Consider the following 21,096-nt stretch of genomic DNA (forward strand, 5'->3'; position numbering starts at 1 on the left):
CTCGGTTTCATTTTACCCGAAAAGCCATTCCTCGGCTGTACCAGGACGTTAAACAGAACCTAATTATTGGTCTGCAAAATGCTATTGTACCCACTGTCCACTTAACCACAGATATGTGGACAAGCGGTAGTGGACAAACTAAAGATTACATGACTGTGACGGCCCACTGGGTGGGTGAATCGCCTTCAGCAGCAGCAGTATCTAACAAACAACACCAGCTCATTCAGAGGCAGGCAACTCTGTGCATCACCGGATTCAATAAGAGGCATACCGCTGACAACCTCTTAGAAAAACTAAGAGATGTCATAGAAACATGGCTTACCCCACTTGGACTCTCCTCAGGATTTGTGATTTCTGACAATGCTACAAATATAGTGAAAGCATTACAGCTGGGTGAATTCTAACACATCCCCTGTTTTGCTCACACAATAAACTTAGTGATGCAGGGTTTTTTAAAAAACGACAGGGGAGTGCAGGAGATGCTGTCTGTGGCCCGAAAAATTTCGGGACATTTTCGGCATTCAGCAACAGCGTGCAGGATATTGCAGCACCTGCAAGAGCAGTTTAATTTGCCCTGCCATCAACTGAAGCAAGAAGTGGTAACGAGGTGGAACTCAACCCTGTATATAGCTATACGACAAGCCATGACATTGGGAGAGGAGGGGGAATGTACCTTACCCCAGCACAGTGGAGAGTACTTTCTGTCTTGTGCAAGGTGCTCAAACCATTTGAAGTTGCCACTTGTGAAGTGAGTGCTGACACTGCTAGCTTGAGTAAGGTGATTCCCCTGATTTCGCTTTTGGAAAAGCAGCTGGAGAAATTGAAGGATGATATTAAACAAAGTGATTCCGCAAAGTATGCTGGACTGATAGATCAAGTCCTTTGTTCGCTTCGCCAGGATCCACGGGTGGCCAAGATCTTGAAATCTGATCATTATATTTTAGCAACCATTCTTGATTCTAGGTTCAAGTCATATGCTGTGTCTTTCTTTACAACTGACCCAGATCTTAAAAGAACCAAAGCGCTCCTGGTGAGCAAGTTGGCAGCTGAAGTGACACATGGCACTACGATGACGTCTCCTCCTTCGGTTTCTCCAGCAGCAGCCAGAAATAAATGCACCTTTTCCAAAAGACCCAGTGGTGATGCAGATAAGTCAAGTCAACATTTTGACATCTGGTCGGGTCTAAAAGATTTGCCCAACACCAGTGACACCTCTACCGCAACTCCATCTAATACAATTACCATCCAAAGAATGGTGGAGGATTATTTTCAGGACACCGTACACGTAGACATGTCACAGAGTCCCTTCGAATATTGGAAGAAAAAAAGGCAATTTGGAGACCCTTGTATAAACTGGCTTTGCATTATTTAAGCTGCCCACCCTCCAGTGTGTACTCGGAGAGAGTTTTCAGTACAGCCGGGAACCTTGTGAGTGAACGACGAAGGAGGCTACTTCCACAAAATGTAGAAAAAATGATGTTCACTAAAATGAACTGGAAATTTCACGAGGAAAACCTTCCCACCAATCACGTCACAGTACAGATACTTCTGGAATGGTAGATTCCAGCGGGGATGAACTGATATTGTGTGAGGAATCGGATGATGTACACACTGATGAGGGTGAGGATGGCAATGATGGTGACATCATGCCACTGTAGACCTGTTGCCTTTAGTAGATTGGAAGATTTTTTTGTGGGGGCCCAAACAAACCAAGCACTTCAGCCACAAAGTGGCAGTACCTGTCGCTGAAATGCTTCGTTTGTTAAAGTGTGCATGTCCTTTTTAAGATCCAACATAAAGGGTGGGTGGGAGGGCCCAAGGACAATTCCATCTAGCACTACCTTTCATTTCAGCCACTGCTGTGTGGCATAGTTTCATAGATGTGCTTTAAACTGTGGTGTCTGTGCCACTGCGCCGCTGCTCTGACGCTTGGTCACCAGTCAGCTCACTGCAACCTTTGGCCAATAATGGTGAAAACAATAATTTAAGCTGTGAGGTGGTCTAAATTGACTGTAAATTACTGGAAATTAATGTTATTGAGGTAAATAACACTCTAGGAAGAAAAAAAAGCCCAATTTATGTGATTTTAGCTTTTTTTGCCAATTTTGGCAAAAAATCCAAATCCAAATCCAAAGCCAGTCACCGCAGTTTGGCAAATCCAAATCGAAATCCAAAGCCGGACGACGAATTAGAACCAAATCCAAATCCGGCAAAAATGGTCCGGCGCACATCCCTAATAAAAACAACTAAAATCACGTAATTTGGGCCTATTTTCGTTCCTACAATATTATTAACCTCATTAACATTAATTTTGACCACATCGCAGCTCACAATATACTTTTCATCCAGTTTAGGCCAAAAACTGGCTAACTAAGCTAAGCGTCAGCAGTGGGTGGCACAAACATTCAACTTCCTACATGGCACATCTAGGAAACAGAGTATCACTGCAGCGGCAGACGGGAAGGCAGTTTAACAAACTATAAAAATGTTTATCGTCTATGCAAAAAGACAGTCAGCAATGCCCTAAACAGCGCATAATGCAAAGAAATTAATATTAAATGATGTTTCTGCACTAGATAGAAAAACTAGCTTGGCCAGTATTACCTAGGGTACTGTCACTGACACTGTAGGTGGCACTGCCCATCAGGGACAGTGTCACTAAACCTGACTGTCACTATCACAGTCACTATTAGATTTTCACTAGACTAGTTAAGCTAACTTCTTCCCCTCACACGATCCTGTGACAAATGGCGCTGAATCACCGTTTCTCTAAAATATATATATAAAATTATATATATATATATATATATTTTTTTTTTTAAGTGGATATTTTTCTTTAAAAAATACTGTCAGAATGGTGACATTAGCTGGGGCGGTCAATACAGGAGTAGTATTTCATTAATATACTACTGCACAGGCACAACAGTAATAATAATAACAACAATAATAATAATAAATATGGACAACACTGCCTTATTTTTACATGTACAAATTTAAAACATTGCTATAATGGTAACCAGTCTATTTATGGTTAATATCATTTTTGAGTAGGTATTTACAGCAGACAGTAGCAATGTGTTTACCAAGAACCATTTTTTCCTTATAATTCTTAGCAAAATAACTACAAACAGTTCAATATAAATCAGCTTGCATATTTCTGTACAAAATCATTTTCTTTTCTTTTGATATCAGGGTTTATGTTGTACAACAATTGTAGTATTATGGCTTGTGACTAAATGGAGCAGAAAATACATAAAAACTTGTGTAGCATCTCTGTGTTAGAGGTTAATTCATAACAAGTGCGGCTACCAATCTCCCAATCATCCTAAAATAACCACTAAAGCAATAGCCAAAGCATTGAAATCCTTTAATAAAAAACAAAAACAATTCTGTTTTTGTATTGCAGTTTACTCAGCAATTGTCAGATCTGTCACATGTCTGAGAAAGCTTGCTTATCAGAGCATAAGCCAGAGACAATCATCGGCAATGAAATTAGATGTTAGAAGGCGATGTCTAAAATCATTTACAGTCTTGAAGAAAATATGCAAATTGTTGTATCTGTAAATTTGTAGAAACGCTTGCAACTAACTTATAAAAAAAAATTTCCATGAGAACTCAAAGTTGTAAAGAGAATGAAATCATGTTTCTAATATTATATAGGGCTGGGTATGGGATGCCGACACTCTGGATCCCGGCAGTCAGAATCCTGACAGGGTTAGGATACCGACACCTGTCGGTCAGTATCCTAACCCTCCCCCTCTCCATACCCCTAATTGTCCCTGCTGCCTAAACCTAACCTCCCCCCTTAGTGGCTAAACCTACCCTTCCCCCATGCACCCTAAACCTAACCCCTCCCCCCCCTTAGAAACTAACTCTAACCCTCCCCCTAGTGCCTAACCCTAACCCTCCCACTAACTCCAGTACTTACAGTCTGGATGTCAGCGCTGGGATTCTGATAGGTGTCAGGATATACAGTATATATCCTTCATAAAGAAAATACTGAATTAAAGAGCATTGGTATACTTTCATTGCATGCATTACAAGGGCTTCTGGGAAAAATAATCCACAGATTCAAAGGAGAAGCTGGTACCATGTACAGTATATGTAACACCGAGAGCAGACATATTCCTTTTCGGATTTGTTTAAAAAAAATTGCTTAGTGTTATCATTGCTGCTTTCAGTCAAAACTATATAACAGGCTTGCCGACATTTATCTCCCTCCTTCCGGGAGGGAGCTGTCGAGCTTACACAGCTGGGGGCGTGACGCGGCCAAACGGGGCGGGGCCTGGCAACTGATGTGTCATTGGGGGCGTAGCATGGGGGCATGACAGCACGGTCACGTCATCGTGGCCCCGTCCCCTCTTCACAATGCCGTAATTACTGGCATTGTGCAGCCGGGGGTGGAGCCACGATGATGCGATTCAGCGCAAATCGTGTCACCGCCCCCCCCCCCCGCTGCCGGGGTTTTTACTTACAATTGCGAGGGGGTGCGGACACATCGAGGCTCCCGACCAAATCGGGAGGGTAGGTAAGTATGCTATATAAGCACATCCACTACGGTTAACAATTTGTGCCGTATTGAAGGTCTGATTCAGAAGGACAGATGCATTTGATGAACTGAACATCTGAGCAGGTACTGTGCAGGACATCGTTTATGAGCAACTGGGGTACAGGAAAAAGTGTTCATGCTGGGTACCGAATCAACTCTCAGAAGTTCACAAAGCCAATAGGATGGGTTGTCTCTCAAGCACTTGATGAGGTGCAGTTCCTGCAGTGTATTGTTACAGGCGATGAAACATGGGTGCATCATGTGACACCAGAGACAAAGCTTACCTCCATGACATGGAAACAGGCATCGTCCCCACCTTCACAGAGGATCAAAACAACTCCATCAGCAAAGGTCAAGGCAACTGTGCTTTGGGATCACAAGGGTGTGCTTCTTGTTCATTTGCTCACCAAGGTCTCTATTTACTACAATCCACACTTGAAATGCAGATTGTAGTGTGATATTTTTGCCTAAATTGGCATTGCAAATTTAGGCAATATCACAGGGATTTATCACAGCGCAGGAGCCGGAAGGCCAGCTGACCAAAGCCCAAGAAGACATCACCAAGCACTGATCACCCTACATGCAGGTAAGTGTTTGATTTTTTTTTGCAGTGATCAGCTTGTGGTCTATTTAGACCACAAAGCTGATCACTGTGGCCCAGCTTCTGGCTCTGCTCTGCCTGAGCAGAGAATGAGTTGGGGAACAGGGGGAAACCCTGGATAACACCATCTCCAGGTGGCGTTATCATCACAGGGGTTCCCCCGGTATATTTTCACAGTTTATTTTTAGTAACTTTGGCCAGATCACATTTCCCATTACAATTATGGGAAATATGATCTGCTTACTAAAAATGTGATAATTAGGATTTGGAGTAGAATTTTACGAATTCTACTCCAATTGCCCTATAGTAAATTTATGTTAAACTAAAATAATGTGATTAGGGTGTGAAAACATGCATTTTCACTTTATTTTATTAACAATAATGTTAATAAATAGAGCCCCAATAGAGATACTGTGAATGCTGTCCAATATTGTGACACATTGAGACGGTTTCAGAGGGTAATTCATCAAAAACCACCTGGGTTCCTGTACACAAGCGTCATATTGCTGCACGATAACCCCAGGCCACACTCAGCCAACCGCACACGTGAGCGGTTATGGAGCTACCATTGGAAGGTACTGGACCATCCTTCATACAGTCCTGACCTGGCACCGAGTGATTTCCATTTCTTTGGACCATTGAAGAAGATTCTGGGTGGAAGGTGATTCACAGCAGATGGTGAAGTGCAGCAAGGCGTCATGTCCTGGCTTCAGGTGCTAGAACCTGATTTATTTTATGCTGGGATAGATGTCTTGGGGTATCGTTGGAACAAATGCTTTGACAAGTATGGGGGTTATGTGGAAAAATAATCTGTACAAAGGCCATACTATTATTATACGTATACAGGGGCATATCTATAATGGGTGCAGGATGTGCGGTGCACACGGGCCCCCCGCACCCAGTGGCAGAACTCCCAGAGACAATGGAGTCATTTGCCGCCGGGCGCCAGCCCTGAAGGGGGCACCTGGCTCCATTATCATCCGGGCTGGCCATTGCTGAGGAGGAGCTGCATGGAGAAGGAGCGCCGCTGATCGGCGCTCCACCTCCAGTGGCGTAACTATGGAGGATGCAGGGGGTGCGGTCGCACCCCCTGCACCCTCCATTTGCCGGGCGCGTGCTGAGTGTTGTACCAGAGGGCGCCCGCTCCTTCTCTCCCACTCTCCCCCCCGGCACAAGCGGCAGCCGGAGCTCACTCCTGAGCTCCAGGTCCTGCAGTGCACTATGGGAGTGACATCATGACATCACTCCCATAGTTCCGAGGAGCGGGCACCAGGGACAGAAGGCAGCAGGCACTGGAGCGGAGTTTAAGGTAAGTTTTTTTTTTGTATGTGTGTGTGTGCGCGCGGGGGCACAATACTGGGGGCATTACAGGGGGCACAATACTGGGGGCATTACAGAGGGCTTACTACTGGGAGCACTACAAGGGGCTTACTACTGGGGGCACTACAGGGAGCTTAATACTGGAGGCACTACAGGGAGCTTAATACTGGGGGCACTACAGGGGGCTTAATACTGGGGGCACTACAGGGGGCTTAATACTGGGGGCATTACAGGGGGCTTACTACTGGGGGCATTACAGGGGCTTAATACTGGGGGCATTACAGGGGCTTATTACTGGGGGCACTACAGGGGGTTTAATACTGGGGGCACTACAGGGGCTTACCACTGGAGGCACTACAGGAAGCTTAATACTGGAGGCACTACAGGTTGACTAAATACTGGGGGTATTACAGGGGGCTTAATACTGGGGGCATTACAGGGGGCTTAATACTGGGGGCACTACTGGGGGCACTACAGGGGGTTTAATACTGGGGGCTTATTACAGGGGGCTTACTACAAGGGGCTTACTACTGGCGGCATCATATGGGGGCACTACAGGGGCCTTACTACTGGGGGCATCATATGGGGGCACTACAGCGGCATTACTACTGGGGCACTACAGTGGCCTTACTATTGGGAGCACTACAAGGGCCTTACTACTGGGGGCACTGCATAGAGGGACCACTACTGCAGGTACTGCATAGGGGGACCACTACTGGAGGCACTGCATAGGGGGACCACTACTGGAAGCACTGCATAGGGGACCATTACTGGGGGGCACTACATAGGTGGGCACTGCATAGGGGGACGTCTGAGGGCACTGCATAGGGGGACCACTACTGGGGGCATTGTATAAAAGGAACTGCAAATAGGGGGCAGCGGCAGCTGGGGCTGGGGGGGGCAATTTTAATTTGGTGGGGGGGCACCAACATTTATCTTGCCTCCGGGCACCTGGGATGAAGTTACGCCACTGCCCGCACTACACACCCTGCACCCATATTACTTAAAACTTACTTATCTGAGGTCCCGCGCCGGGTGTCAGCGCTGTACAAAAAGTTGTAAAAATGGCCTCCGCTGCCATTTTGCAGGCGTTTTACGCATGCGCAGTAGACTCCGGGCACACACTAGTTCCCAGAGTCTACTAATGCTCCGGTGGCTGGCCAGCCGCATTAGTCAGCTGCCGGCTGCCGGGAAAAAAGGAGGGGACCCTAGACGGGGGGATTCCACATGGGCCCCCTCCTCTCTAAACACGCCCCTGTACATATTTGTACAAGTTGAATAAATTTACGGAATGGGAGGTCTTATTATGTACCTTATTTATTGAACCACCCTTGTATGTATTCCAGCCTGCACCCATAAGTACCATCACCCTTTTTAGCAACATTGGATTCTCTGACACCATCTTCTATGCTGTAAGCAAATTTTAAGGCTTGTATATCATTTTATATAGAATTAAATATTTTTTATATCAACTAATGGCTGCTGGGGAAGTAAGGAGGGGGGGCTTGGGGTGCGCACTGCAGTTCCCACTGTGCATGATGGAGATGGTACAGACCACTGTCAATTATTATATAGTGCAAGGCATTAAATATTTGTCCCTGGAGCTGTCCCTGATTATCAGTATTGATCAACTATGTAATAAAGGGCCTGATTCAGCAAGGAACGCAAGGGAGAGAACGCACACACTCGGCCGATGTTTTCGCACTGTGCATGCATCGCACTGCGCGTGCACAAACTAGCCAGTGCGATCATGTAAGGGTACACAGACTACATGCAGTGTGTACGCAGACCCTTCAGCAGGCGTCCTGTCCGTTGGAACGCCGTTATAGAGCAGTGCGGCAGCATACGCAGCCAGATGACTCAATGCACGCAGGAAGTGGCCAAAATCCTGCACAACATCAGGTCAACCTCTATTGTGTGTATGGTTCCGATGGTTCTCAATGTTACTGATGTTTCCCCTGTCTTGCGTACTACTCAGGCTTTGAGTAAAGGGAAATGTGTGGCATTGTGTAGTGCTGGGTGTATGCATCTTATGCTGCGGTTGCCGTGCCTAAACATTGATTAGCATATACACGCAGCGGCAGAGTGCGTGCGATCGCTCACATGCGTCCCTTGCTGAATCAGGCCCAAAGTTACATGTTTCTGCATAGTAGCTGTAATTCTCACCATCTATTCTTTATCAAGGTTTTAGAAATAAATATTTGTTTAAAAAGGAGTAAATACAGTAACATATAATATTATTCTGTTGCTGCAAAGTGCTGTGACAAATTTTACTGTAACCTGTGTGGGTCACTGCCCTCTTTAACAAAGTGTTCTTGCAACATATTTTAAATTGTCAACTATGATTATAACTGCAATTTATTGCTATTGTTATGTTTGTAATAATTGTCTTTAAATGCCTACCATTAAGTGTTGACCCTTCTTTTGTTTGGCTTCTAAAATTAATATTCTTGAACATTAATCAAAAATGTTTTGCCTTGGGAATCTAAAACACCAGGGGATGGGTATACATTTGAATAAATTTAATTTGCAAACAAATATAATATTAATTGGCTGTGGTAAAAAAAAAAAAAACAACAACTAGAAAACAGCCCCAAGGAACAGTTATAAAATTACTGTAGAGGCTGTGATGGTGTTCAGATACCATTTCTTTGCTCCATTCTCTCACTTAACCAAAATTAAGACTATTATACAGTACCACACTGGGGCAAAAGTTACTGAAAAAATAACTAAATGGACTTTAAAACGGTGTTCTGATCTTTTCAGTTCTGCCAAACCATTATTGTTTTTTAGATAAATTGCATCTTAAACCACTGTAAGACCATTGTTACTATGAAAAATGAACTATTATAACATTTGCATACTAGCCATACTTGCTTACTCTCCCGAAATGGTGGGGAGCCTCCCGAAATTTGGGTGTCGTTCCCGGACCCCTAGAAGAGTGGGCAAGTCTCCCGGCTAGCGCCACCCGCCGCACCCCCTGCCAGCGACCGCTCTCATCTTGCATAGGTGGCCAGTCTGGGAGGAACTGATGACGTGATTTCCCCCCCCCCTAGCTACACAGTGTTTTTAATCTCGGCAATGAGTAGCTGAGGCAGGGCCACGATGACGTGGTCACCCACAGAACCGCGTCAAACCCTCCTTGCTGTGCCGAGCTGGTTGCCTCTCCGGGAAGAGGAAGCCAGATTGTCGGCAAGCCTGTCATTAGCGCTCTTTATATTGACGTACAAAACTAAGATGGAAAACAGGAAATTACAGTCCCTCCCCCATCCTTTGTTGATGACAAAGTGGTGTAGGGCTGTATTAAAGGCCACTTGGGCCTGGAGCTGTAAATGATCATGGACCTATTGTGAGGAGCAGAGGCGGTATGACCAGTGCTGTGTGGGTGTGGTCAGTGTAATGTGGGTGTGTACAACCCCAATGTTTCCCTAAATATGAAAAAATATAAAAATGCATAATTTTGTGAGGACAACAGAAATACAATTGTAATACTCATGATTCATGGCAGACTTTGTGGCCAGCTAGATCAGCCGGGGAAGGAGAAGGTTAGAAATGTTACTTACAGCCAGCAACTGAAATGACACTGTTCTCATCATCTACACCAGGGATGGGGAACCTCAGGCCCGGGGGCCGTATGCGGCCCGCGGAATCATTTGGCCTGGCCCTCTAAGCTTTGCGGCAGCTGTGTGTTTGTAATAGCAGCCAATGAGAGTCAGGCAGACTCTCATTGGCTGCTGTACGGAGTGAGCCGGTTAGAGCTCACTCATGAGCTCCGTCTTCCGGCTCCCTCCTCAGCGCGTGACAGCAGAGCAGAGCGGACGGCGGCGGGAGCGGGGATGCTAATGGGGGGCATACTACTGGGGGGCATACTACTACTGGGAGCACTGCATAGGGGGCCCTACTACTAAGGGGACTGCATAGGGGGCACCACTACTGGGGCCATTGTGTAAGGGACACCACTGCTGGGGGCATTGTATAAGTGGCACTACTACTGTGGGCATTGTATAAGGGGCATTACTACTGTGGGCTTTGTGTATAAGGGTCACTACTGTGGGCAATGTGTAAAAGGGTCACTACTATGGGCATTGTGTAAAAGGGGCAATACTGTGGGCATTGTGTAAAAGGGGCAATACTGTGGGCATTGTGTAAGAGGGTCACTACTGTGGACATTGTGTAAAAGGGGCACTACTGTGTGCATCGTAGCATTTAAAGACAATTATTACAAACATAACAATGGGGCACTACTGTGGGCATTGTGTAAAAGGGTCACTACTGTGGGCATTGTATAAAAGGGGCACTGCTGTGGGCATCGTAACATAAATAAGATACACTACTTTATGGTGTAATGTGAATCAGGGCCTATGTGCGGTGTAATGTGAATAAGATTGTGCACTGTGACTCCTTGGGCCGTAGTCCACTATGTAACAAGTACTGTGATTCTGCTGGCCGTACCCCACTGGGTGGGTGCACTACTTTACATTTCTGCCACTGCTGTGTGGCAATGTTTCATAGATGTGCTTTATACTGTGGTGTCTGTGCCGCTGCGCCGCTGCTCTGTCGCTTAGTAACAGTCAGCTCACTGCAACCTTTGGCCAATAATGTTGAAAATAATATTATAAGCTGTGGGGTGGTCTAAATTGACTATACAGGACTGGAAATTAATGTTATTGAGATTAATGATACTCTAAGAAGAAAAAAAGGACCAATTTATGTGATTGTAGCTTGTAGCAATGAATTAGAACCAAATCCAAATCCGGCAAAAATGGTCTGGCGCACATCCCTAATTCCAGTACAGTTTAATTAATGAAAGGAAACATCTGATTGGCTGCTTTGGGATCACAACCTTTTCTTCTATTAGCTGTGAAACAGTTTACATAAATGTCCCCAATGTCATGATTGGCATAAATGAATACTTCCTGTGGACACAAAATCATATAGAAACTTTTGTCAGCTTCCTATTTTTACTTACAGTAAAAGAGGGTTATATGTTATATGTTATCATGCTAAATTTAGTATAATATTTTACAGAAATACAGTATACTAGTGCTTCTCAAACTCAGTCTTCAAGACACACTAAAGCTGGGTACACATCATACGACCGTGTGACACAGTGATGCAGGACCAATGTAATGATACATCACGTATACCATACACATTGCACGATCCGCGATGTATCAGTACATGCTGCACCTGACAGCACTGTGATCTTTGTTGCATCATCAATGGAAACAATGGATCAGGTGTAGATTCTACACGATGTGTAAGATATATTGTTATATATATTGTTATATATTGTTATCATCCACGTCGGAATGATAGATCGCATGGTACACCATATAGATGGAAACCACCTGCTTAACATCATATAGTGTGCACCAGCTTAACAGTCCGGATTTTAAGGATATCTATGATTGAACACAGATGGTTAAATCAAAATGACTGAGTTACTAATTACGGTAAGCCACTTGTGCTCAAGTATTGCTAGCCTTAAAAAGTGGACTGTTGGGGGTATATTTACAAAAGTGCAGGTTTATAGAAGTGGAAGTGTTGTGTCACGTCTGAGACTGGGGTAGGAGACGTAGAGGGCCTAAGTTGTGGGAGGAAGCGGAGACGAGGGGCCTGGATATATGTTCTCCTCATCCACAGGTCTTGAGTGTTGGCGAGACCTGGGCAAAGGTGCGGAATCTAATCCACAGGATGGTGTTCGCCAGTGACCCTCCCAATTGGGATTTGGGCAAAGCTGCACCCCGTGAGCAGGTCGCGGTCCTTTGACCAGGTACCCAAGCCCTGCAGGAATAGAGACACAACACCCGTGGCCCTGATAGGTAATGCCTAGATAGGCACTGACAATACCCTAAACGTACAATAACTATATCTTGACACGTAGATAAAATAACAATAAGAAGTTCAGATGGAGACTCACGGTTACTTGAGAAAGCAGCAGAGAAATAAGGCACACAGGTAGGGATGGTGTACACTGCTGCACGGATATTCACCAGACACGGGAGGCACACAGGTAGCGATGGAATACACTGCTGCACGGATGTTACAGAGACAGGAGGCACACAGGTGGAGATGGTATACACTGCTGCACGGATCTTCACCAGAGACGGGAGGCACACAGGTAGGGATGATAACACTGCTGCTACAAGGAAGGTTAGGAACCTGGACCGGGAACTCACTAAAGCACGCTAGGAGACAACCGTTGTTCAGGCGACTTCCTGTAACCTGTGGAACAGTTATATACCCAGGGGAACCCTTTGATAGATGCACAGCGTCAGCTGATCACTCACCTATCCTGGGAAGAAGATACTGTCACATGGGCAGACTGTCATGGCGGCGTCAATGTACGGAATTGCGATGCCAGACACCAGCCTACCAGGAAGAATACTCAGCTTCTCCCCCGCCACCGCGCCAGCTGCCCGACCACCCAGGATGACAGGGGAAGCCGGCGGCGCGGTAAGCGGGAGCCGATCCCCGGCTGAGCCCTGACAGTACCCCCCCTTTCAGGGTGGGCACTGAACACCAATCAAATCTCCTATGAAAACTCTAGATAAGTCGCGGAGCGTGCACATCAGAGGCTTTGATCCAGGCCCTTTCCTCAGGGCCGTAGCCCTTCCAATCAATGGGATATTGAAGGGTGTTAAACCTGTGCCGAGAATCTAGGATCCTCTCCACCTCAAATTCAGTGCCTTGTAACGTCTTAACTTGAGGTAATTTAGTAGAACAATTCTGAAAACGATTGAGCACCAGAGGTAGTAAAAGAGAAACGTGAAAACTGTTTGAAATCTTCATTTGAGGAGGAAGTTCCAATTTATAAGTTACAGGACTGATTACCTTAAGGACACGATATGGCCCAATAAAACGTGGGGCGAGTTTCATGGACGGTACTCTTAACCAAATATTCTTGGAGGACAACCAAACCCTGTCCCCAACTCTCAACAGTGGAAAAGCCAAACGTCTCCTGTCTGCAAATTTCTTGTAATTTTTTGAAGATTGCTTTAATGATTTATGAATTTTACTCCACAAAACTGAAAAGGATTGGATCTCTTGGTTCACAGCCGGAACATCCATGGAAGGAAGCTTTTGGAAATCTGGAACTCGTGGGTGTCTACCAAAGATGGTAAAAAAAGGAGTGGATTTAGAGGAAGAATGGTATTTAAAATTATGAGAAAACTCTGCCAGGGTAGGAGGTCCACCCAATCATCCTGGGAGAATGACACAAAGAGCCTGATGAAGGTCTCCAGCTCTTGATTGACCCTTTCCATTTGACCATTCGACTGTGGGTGGTAGGCCAAGGAAAAGTTCAGTTTGATTCCACAAGTATTACATAGGGCTCTCCAGAATTTGGCTATAAATTGAACACCTCGATCAGAGACTATTTCCTTTGGGAGACCGTGTAATCTGAAGATGTCTCGAATAAAAATTTTTGCTAATTGAGGGGCTGAAGGAAGGCCAACCAGCGGGATAAAATGTGCCATTTTAGAAAAGCGATCCACGAACACCCATACTGTGTTATGCCCTTTGCACCGGGGTAATTCAGTAATGAAATCCATTGAGATGTGGGTCCATGGAGCAGCTGGAATAGATAGAGGACGTAGAGGACCAACCACCTTCCTACGTGGAGTCTTATGTTGGGCGCATTTAATACAGGACAGGACAAACTCGCTGACATCCTTCTTCATGGTAGGCCACCAGTAAGATTGAAGTAAGAACTGGTAGGTTTTGGTGATTCCAGTGTGACCTGCGAACAAGGATGCATGAGCCCAAAGCAGTAGATTTTTGCGAAAATTAGGAGGTACAAAAAATTTTCCAGGTGGTAGAGATAGTACTTGAGTAGGAGCAAACACCATTGGGTCCAAAATGGAACGAACTTGAGAACACTCCTCCTCCTCCAACTTAGTCATAAAGGAGCGAGATAATACATCAGCTTTTTTGTTCAACACACCTGGCCGAAACAAGTTTTAAATTAAACCTAGAAAAGAAAAGTGACCATCGTGCCTGCCTGGCATTCAACCGGTGTGCAGTTTACAGATAGATTAGATTCTTATGGTCTGTAATAATCGTGACAGGAAATTTAGCCCCTTCAAGAAGATACCGCCATTCCTCCAAGGCCAAACGCATAGCTAACAGTTCTTGGTCGCCAATAATATAATTCCTTTCTGCAGGAGAAAATTTACGGGAGAAAAATCCACAGGGATGAGTCTTCCCGTCTTCAGCAGTCTGAGATAATACCGCCCCTACTCCAACAGAGGATGCGTCCACCTCCACAATGAACGGTTTGTCAATTCGAGGCTGGCAGAGGATTGGAGCTCCAGAAAAGGCTTTTTTTAGGTTTTGAAAGGCTTGTACTGCTGGAACAGACCATTTAGAAGGATTGGCTCCTTTCCTTGTGAGGGAGGTAATGGGTGCTACCAGTGTAGAAAAATGTGGAATAAATCTCCTATAATAGTTCGCGAATCCAAAGAAACGCTGAGTTCCTTTTAAAGAAGTAGGCAGGGGCCACTCCGAGATTGCTTTTAGTTTCTCAGGATTCATCTGGAGACTCCTCCCAGAGATTATATGACCCAAAAAAGGTACCGAAGTTTGATTAAACACACATTTGGATAGTTTCCCAAAGAGGTGATGAGCACGAAGGTGGGACAATACCTCCCGTACATGAAGACGATGGTTCTGTAAATCTCTGGAAAAAATTAAAATGTCATCGAGATAAATCACAACAAATTTATGAAGAATATCCCGGAAGACCTCGTTGACATAGCCTTGAAAAATAGCTGGTGCATTGCAAAGACCAAAGGGCATAACAAGGTACTCGAAGTGCCCGTCTCTGGTATTGAACGCGGTCTTCCACTCGTCCCCCACTTTAATTCAAATCAAGTTGTACGCGCCACGTAGATCCAGCTTGGTGAAGACTTGAGCCCCTTGGACTTTGTCAAAAAGTTCTGAAACTAAAGGTAAGGGGTACCGATTTTTTATGGTGATCTGATTTAAGCCTCGGTAGTCTATGCAAGGACGGAGTCCTCCATCCTTTTTCCCTACAAAAAAGAAACCTGCCCCTGCAGGAGAAGAAGAGGGCCGAATGAACCCTTTAGCAAGGTTTTCCTTAATGTATTCTTCCATGGCCGCAGTCTCTGGCACAGACAAGGGGTAAACACGGCCACGTGGAGGACTTTTCCCGGGAAGTAAATCGATAGCCCAATCCCATGGTCGATGCGGAGGAAGTTCATCTGCGGCTTGTTCACAGAATGCATCGGCAAACTCTTGATAAGCCTCGGGCAACCCCGGCTGGGAGGGGTGTCTAGGAGACTCAGGACGGATGAACTTCTTAGCTGGGTTGGAAACTGTTGCTTGGTTACATACTGGAATGACCTTGGCCAAACAATTTTGAAAACAATGTGAGCCCCAGGATAAGATTTGCATAGTATCCCAGTCGAAGAGAGGATTGTGTTTTTTCAACCAGGGCAATCCTAATACCAGCTAATAGGAGGATTCGGGTAATACAAAAAATTCTAGCATTTCCTGATGTAAGCATCCAACTCGGACAGTCAAAGGATAAGAGAGCGAAGAGATGGGTAGCCCCACCAGAGTTTTACCATCTAGACCAGACAGTAAGAATTTATTAGGTAGGGGAACGACTGGAACACCCAAAGTGTGAATCAATTTCTCTGCAATAAAATTACCAGCGGCTCCAGAATCAATTAAAGCATGGACCTTTCTTGTCCTGGACTTATGGGAAAGCGACACTACTAGAAGACTTTCTGATAATTGGGATGGCTTGAGAATGACCCCCAACCGAATGTTCCCTACTTCAGTCAGGGTCTCGCATTTCCCCCAAGTAGAGGACAATTCTTCAGAATGTGGTTAGGTGCAGCGCAATAAATACACAGCTTATTTTGGAAGCATCTATTGCGCTCTGCTGGGGTGAGTTTAGTTCTATTGACCTGCATTGGTTCCTCTTCAGTAGCTGAGGTGGGCATAGGTGGACTGGCAGCAGAAGAACGAGCTGGTAGACGATCACCTCTTCCCCTACTAGCCCACCTTTCCCAGTGACGAAGATCAATTTTGATACAGAGAGAGATCACGTCAGCAAAGGATTCTGGCAAATCTCTGGAGGCAAGTTCATCCTTCATCCTCTCAGAGAGTCAATGAAGGAAGAACGCCTTAAGAGCTTCCTCGTTCCATTTTAATTCTGATGCCAGGGTCTGAAACTGGACTACATACTGCCCTATGGCTCGTGTGCCCTGACGCACACGGAGAATATCAGAAGATGCAGATGCAGAACGGCCTGGCTCATCAAAAATTCTCTTAAATGCTAAAACGAATTCCTCGTAAGTAGATACGATGGGGTCGGCCCGTTCCCATAGAGGGGAGACCCAGTCTAGCGCTGCTCCTGTTAACAGTGATATAACATATGCCACTTTTTCCCGAGACATGGGAAAATTCTGGGGAAGGCACTCAAATTGGATCTCACATTGGTTAATGAATCCGCGGCACCGCCTGGGATCACTGTCAAACCTTTCTGGAGTAGCTAACTGGAGGCGGGGTTTGGGGGTAGGAGCCACCAGTGGAGGAACTGATGGAGGTGCGGGAGCTGCAGCCGGAGGAGCCGGTTTGTATAGAAACCAGTTGCCTCGAGAGCTCCTGTAAATACTGAGCCACTTGTTGTTGGGCCGCCTCTTGGTTGTCCATCTGAGAGGTCAACTCTTGTAGAGACCCAGTACCTTGGGATCCTGCAGCCTCCATTGCGCCTGAACAAACTGTCACATCTGAGACTGGGGTAGGAGATGTAGAGGGCCTAAGTTGTGGGAGGAAGTGGAGACGAGGGGCCTGGATATATGTTCTCCTCATCCACAGGTCTTGATTGTTGGCGAGACCTGGGCAAAGGTGCAGAATCTAACCCACAGGATGTTGTTCGCTGCACCCCGTGAGCAGGTCGTGGTCCTTTGACCAGGTACCCAAGCCCTGCAGGAATAGAGACACAACACCCGTGGCCATGAGAGGTAATGCCTAGATAGGTACTGACAATACCCTAAACGTACAATAACTATATCTTGACACATAGATCAAATAACAATAAGAAGTTCAGATGGAGACTCACGGTTACTTGAGAAAGCAGCAGAGAAATAAGGCACACAGGTAGGGATGGTGTACACTGCTGCACGGATATTCACCAGAGACGGGAGGCACACAGGTAGAGATGGTATACACTGCTGCACGGATATTCACCAGAGATGGGAGGCACACAGGTAGAGATGGTATACACTGCTGCACGGATATGACAGAGACGTGAGGCACACAGGTGGAGATGATAACACTGCTGCTACAAGGAAGGTTAGGAACCTGGACCGGGAACTCACTAAAGCACGCTAGGAGACAACCGTTGTTCAGGCGACTTCCTGTAACCTGTGGAACAGTTATATACCCAGGGGAACCCTTTGATAGATGCACAGCATCAGCTGATCACTCACCTATCCTGGGAAGAAGATACTGTCACATGGGCCGACTGTCATGGCGGCGCCCATGTCCGGAATTGCGATGCCAGACACCAGCCCACCAGGAAGCCACTGCATGCGGGGAGAATACTCAGCTTCTCCCCTGCCGCCGCGCCAGCTGCCCGACCACCCAGGATGACAGGGGAAGCCGGCGGCGCGGTAAGCGGGAGCCGATCCCCGGCTGAGCCCTGACATGTTGCCTATAGCAAAAATCTTCAATATTTGTGCAGTTACGTTTAATTCTAACATACTGACCTTATGGAATAGTATTCTTCCATTTCATGTGATGACAACTGGAATAGTTTAAATAGTTATTACAATTTACTTCCTTCCGGAAGATTTTTGTTTGAACAGATTGGTCCCGGATCGAGAGGGCAATGTCCAGTAAGTTAATGTGAGTGCGGTGAATATTGTGTGTAAAGGAAAGACCAAAATTGTTGCAATTAAGATAAGTGATAAAAGAAAGAGCTGTGTCAACATCCCCATCCCAAATAATAAAAACATCATCTATATATCTCCCATGTAGCACCAAGTTCGCCCCGAACGCCCCCCCCCCCACACGTACTCCTTCTGTTGTTACAAGCTACTTGCAATACTTCGGTTACATTAGTTTTCAGACTACAGAGACATTGTATCAAGTTTAAAGATCAGCTCATTTTTGCCACAAGCTGTTCAAAAAATTGCTGCAACTGTTTACAAACTACAGAGACATTTCATCAAGCCCTATGGAGGAGGGAGTATGCCGCTGCCCCTCCATAGACCCCACCCCCTCAACAGACCCACCTCCATTAGGGCTGCTACCAGAAATTTCCTGGGCTAGTTTTCCAACCCAATCTTCCCCTGGTTTCTATGGTTATTATAATGAAAAATTGCACCTTTGAGTAAACTGACACAATGTACAATGGGTTGCATGAAATAAAAATGCCATATTGCAGAGGCACAGGGGCCAATTTATTATAATAATAATAATAATAATAATAATAATAATAATTTTATTTATATAGCACTTTTCTCCTAAAGGACTCAAGGTGCTTTACATTTACAGTACAAAATACAAAATAAGCTTAAACAAGGGACATTAGTGAAATGCTTGCGTGAATAGGTGAGTCTTGAGTCTATTTTTGAAGGATTCTAGAGTGGAGGCCTCTCGAACTGTGCGGGGAAGTGAGTTCCATAAGGTTGGAGCCACAAAACTGAAAGCTCGACGCCCAGACGAATTCCGTGAGATTCTAGATACCGTTAATAGTCCTTTGTCAATGGATCGCAGTAATCGAGTGGGACAGTAAGGAATCAGAAGCTGCTTCAGGTACCCTGGGCCATGGTATTAATGTATTATTTGTAATCAATCCTCAGAAAACTGCTAGTTAAAAATGATTGCTGCATTATTTAGGATCGGAGCTACAGTATCAGGGTACAAACACATGTCCCACTATTTCGGTCACATACATATGTATCCTTTCTTACTGTTGCATTAGCTGTGCAAAATAGCCCCTCCCAATGCTCCAAGTCCCGGGCAACTCAGCCGCACCGTACGACTTTTTTATTAAAATGCATCAAACTAGAGATGAGCAGTTTGGTTTTGGCTTGGTTATGTTCGAATCTGAACACCGAATCATATTGGTGTACAGTTCTAACGTGTTTCTGAAAAGTAATAACATAAATCCGAACTTGTGCTAATTTTGTCGAAAATTTCAGAGTGAGACAGAACCGCTCGTCTCTTTATCAATGTGACTAAACTGTATTGTGTGTGCGACTGAGTCTAAATCTGTCTAAAATGGTTCTGATGTGAGCAGCCACTGCTTTTCCCCATGCCAGGTTGTGCTTCATCTGAGAATTTGTACATGTGCAAAACAAATTCCTGTAACTTTAAAGTTGCAGCCTAATGTCTCTTAAGCGGTGCGATGGCACCGTCTGATGCAACGGGGGATCCGACGTCTGACATATCGGGCGTTCCCTACACACGGTGCTATCGGGTAGCTGACCACCTGATATGTCGGCTCCCCCTCCCTTACCTGCATAGCGCTGCATGGGATCGCACATCGCATCCCCCTAATCGACTGATCCTGCAGTAAGATACGGAGGTGAGATGTACGACCCCACGGGTGTGTGCTCGGCCCGACATCAGGCCCATGCACGGTGCGATATAGCAGCCAAATCATACCAATCCATCGGATTGGCTGCTTTATCGCAACGTGTATGGACCGCAAAGGCGATCATTCTAGCACCCTGCACGTAATCAGTGAGGAGGGCATATTTTATTTTTGAAGGGCCAAGGAAATGTATTGCTACAGCTACAGAGGCTATAGTGAAATATTAAGGCCCGTATTCAATTTGTAAGTGAAAAGTCCGTGCTGGACTTTTCGCTCCACATCGGAGCTTTTCCTATAATAAAGTATCGGGCGCGCCCCGCTTTATCCCTGTATTCAATTAGGAAGCAGCGAAAACGGGAGCATGCGGAAAGGTATCGCTAAAAATTTGGAAATTTTCAGGTTTTGTTCCTAGGACCCCCTAAAGATGTCCACACATGGGGGTTCACTCTGGGTACCCCGGGTTAGCCCTGCAGAATGTGTTTTGTATTTTTAAATAGCCGTGGCAGGTGTTTTTTCCCGACATTAGAACAAGTGATTCAGAAGAGCACTTAGGATTTTTTTTTCGTTTTTTAAAGCGGTCCCAAATTTGGGGTACATGAAAATGGGTACTAACATATTTTTAAGTCCCTAAAGTACTTTTTTAAAATTCTGCAAAAAAGCACCTGTCGCTAATAACCTATTCTAGAAAACACCTGCCGCATACTTGTAGAATAGCCCCAAATCTATTTCCCTATTTTCAAACACTGATTTCCTTTTTTTTTTTTCACCCCGGGTTTTTTATTTCTTTTTTTTGGGGTGTCCCTATTTTTTTTTTATTCACTCTTTTTTACAGTTTATTTTTAAATGTCATTCCCAGGGGTGCAGGCTATTTTTTTTTAAGCCTGCACCCCTAAACCCCAATTCTGCACTTTTTTTCACCATGTAAAACATGGTGAAAAGTTATCCCCGTTATTTTCAAAGACTTTTCGAACCTGCGAAAAGTCTTTGAAATTGAATACGGGGATAATTGAAACTTTCGAAAATGACTTTTCACAGCCTAATTGA

At 45.3% G+C, this 21,096-nt stretch overlaps 1 protein-coding gene across 2 annotated transcripts in view; it reads right to left on the reverse strand.

The window, feature by feature from the left end:
* The window catches only part of DPYD (dihydropyrimidine dehydrogenase), a 1,460,234-nt gene that overhangs the window by 1,262,395 nt on the left and 176,743 nt on the right, over positions 1-21,096 (reverse strand). The window lies entirely within an intron of this gene.

This window comes from Taudactylus pleione, unplaced genomic scaffold, assembly GCF_031769625.1.
Source record: "Taudactylus pleione unplaced genomic scaffold, aTauple2 ptg000228l, whole genome shotgun sequence".
NCBI classification, from domain to species: Eukaryota; Metazoa; Chordata; class Amphibia; order Anura; family Myobatrachidae; genus Taudactylus; species Taudactylus pleione.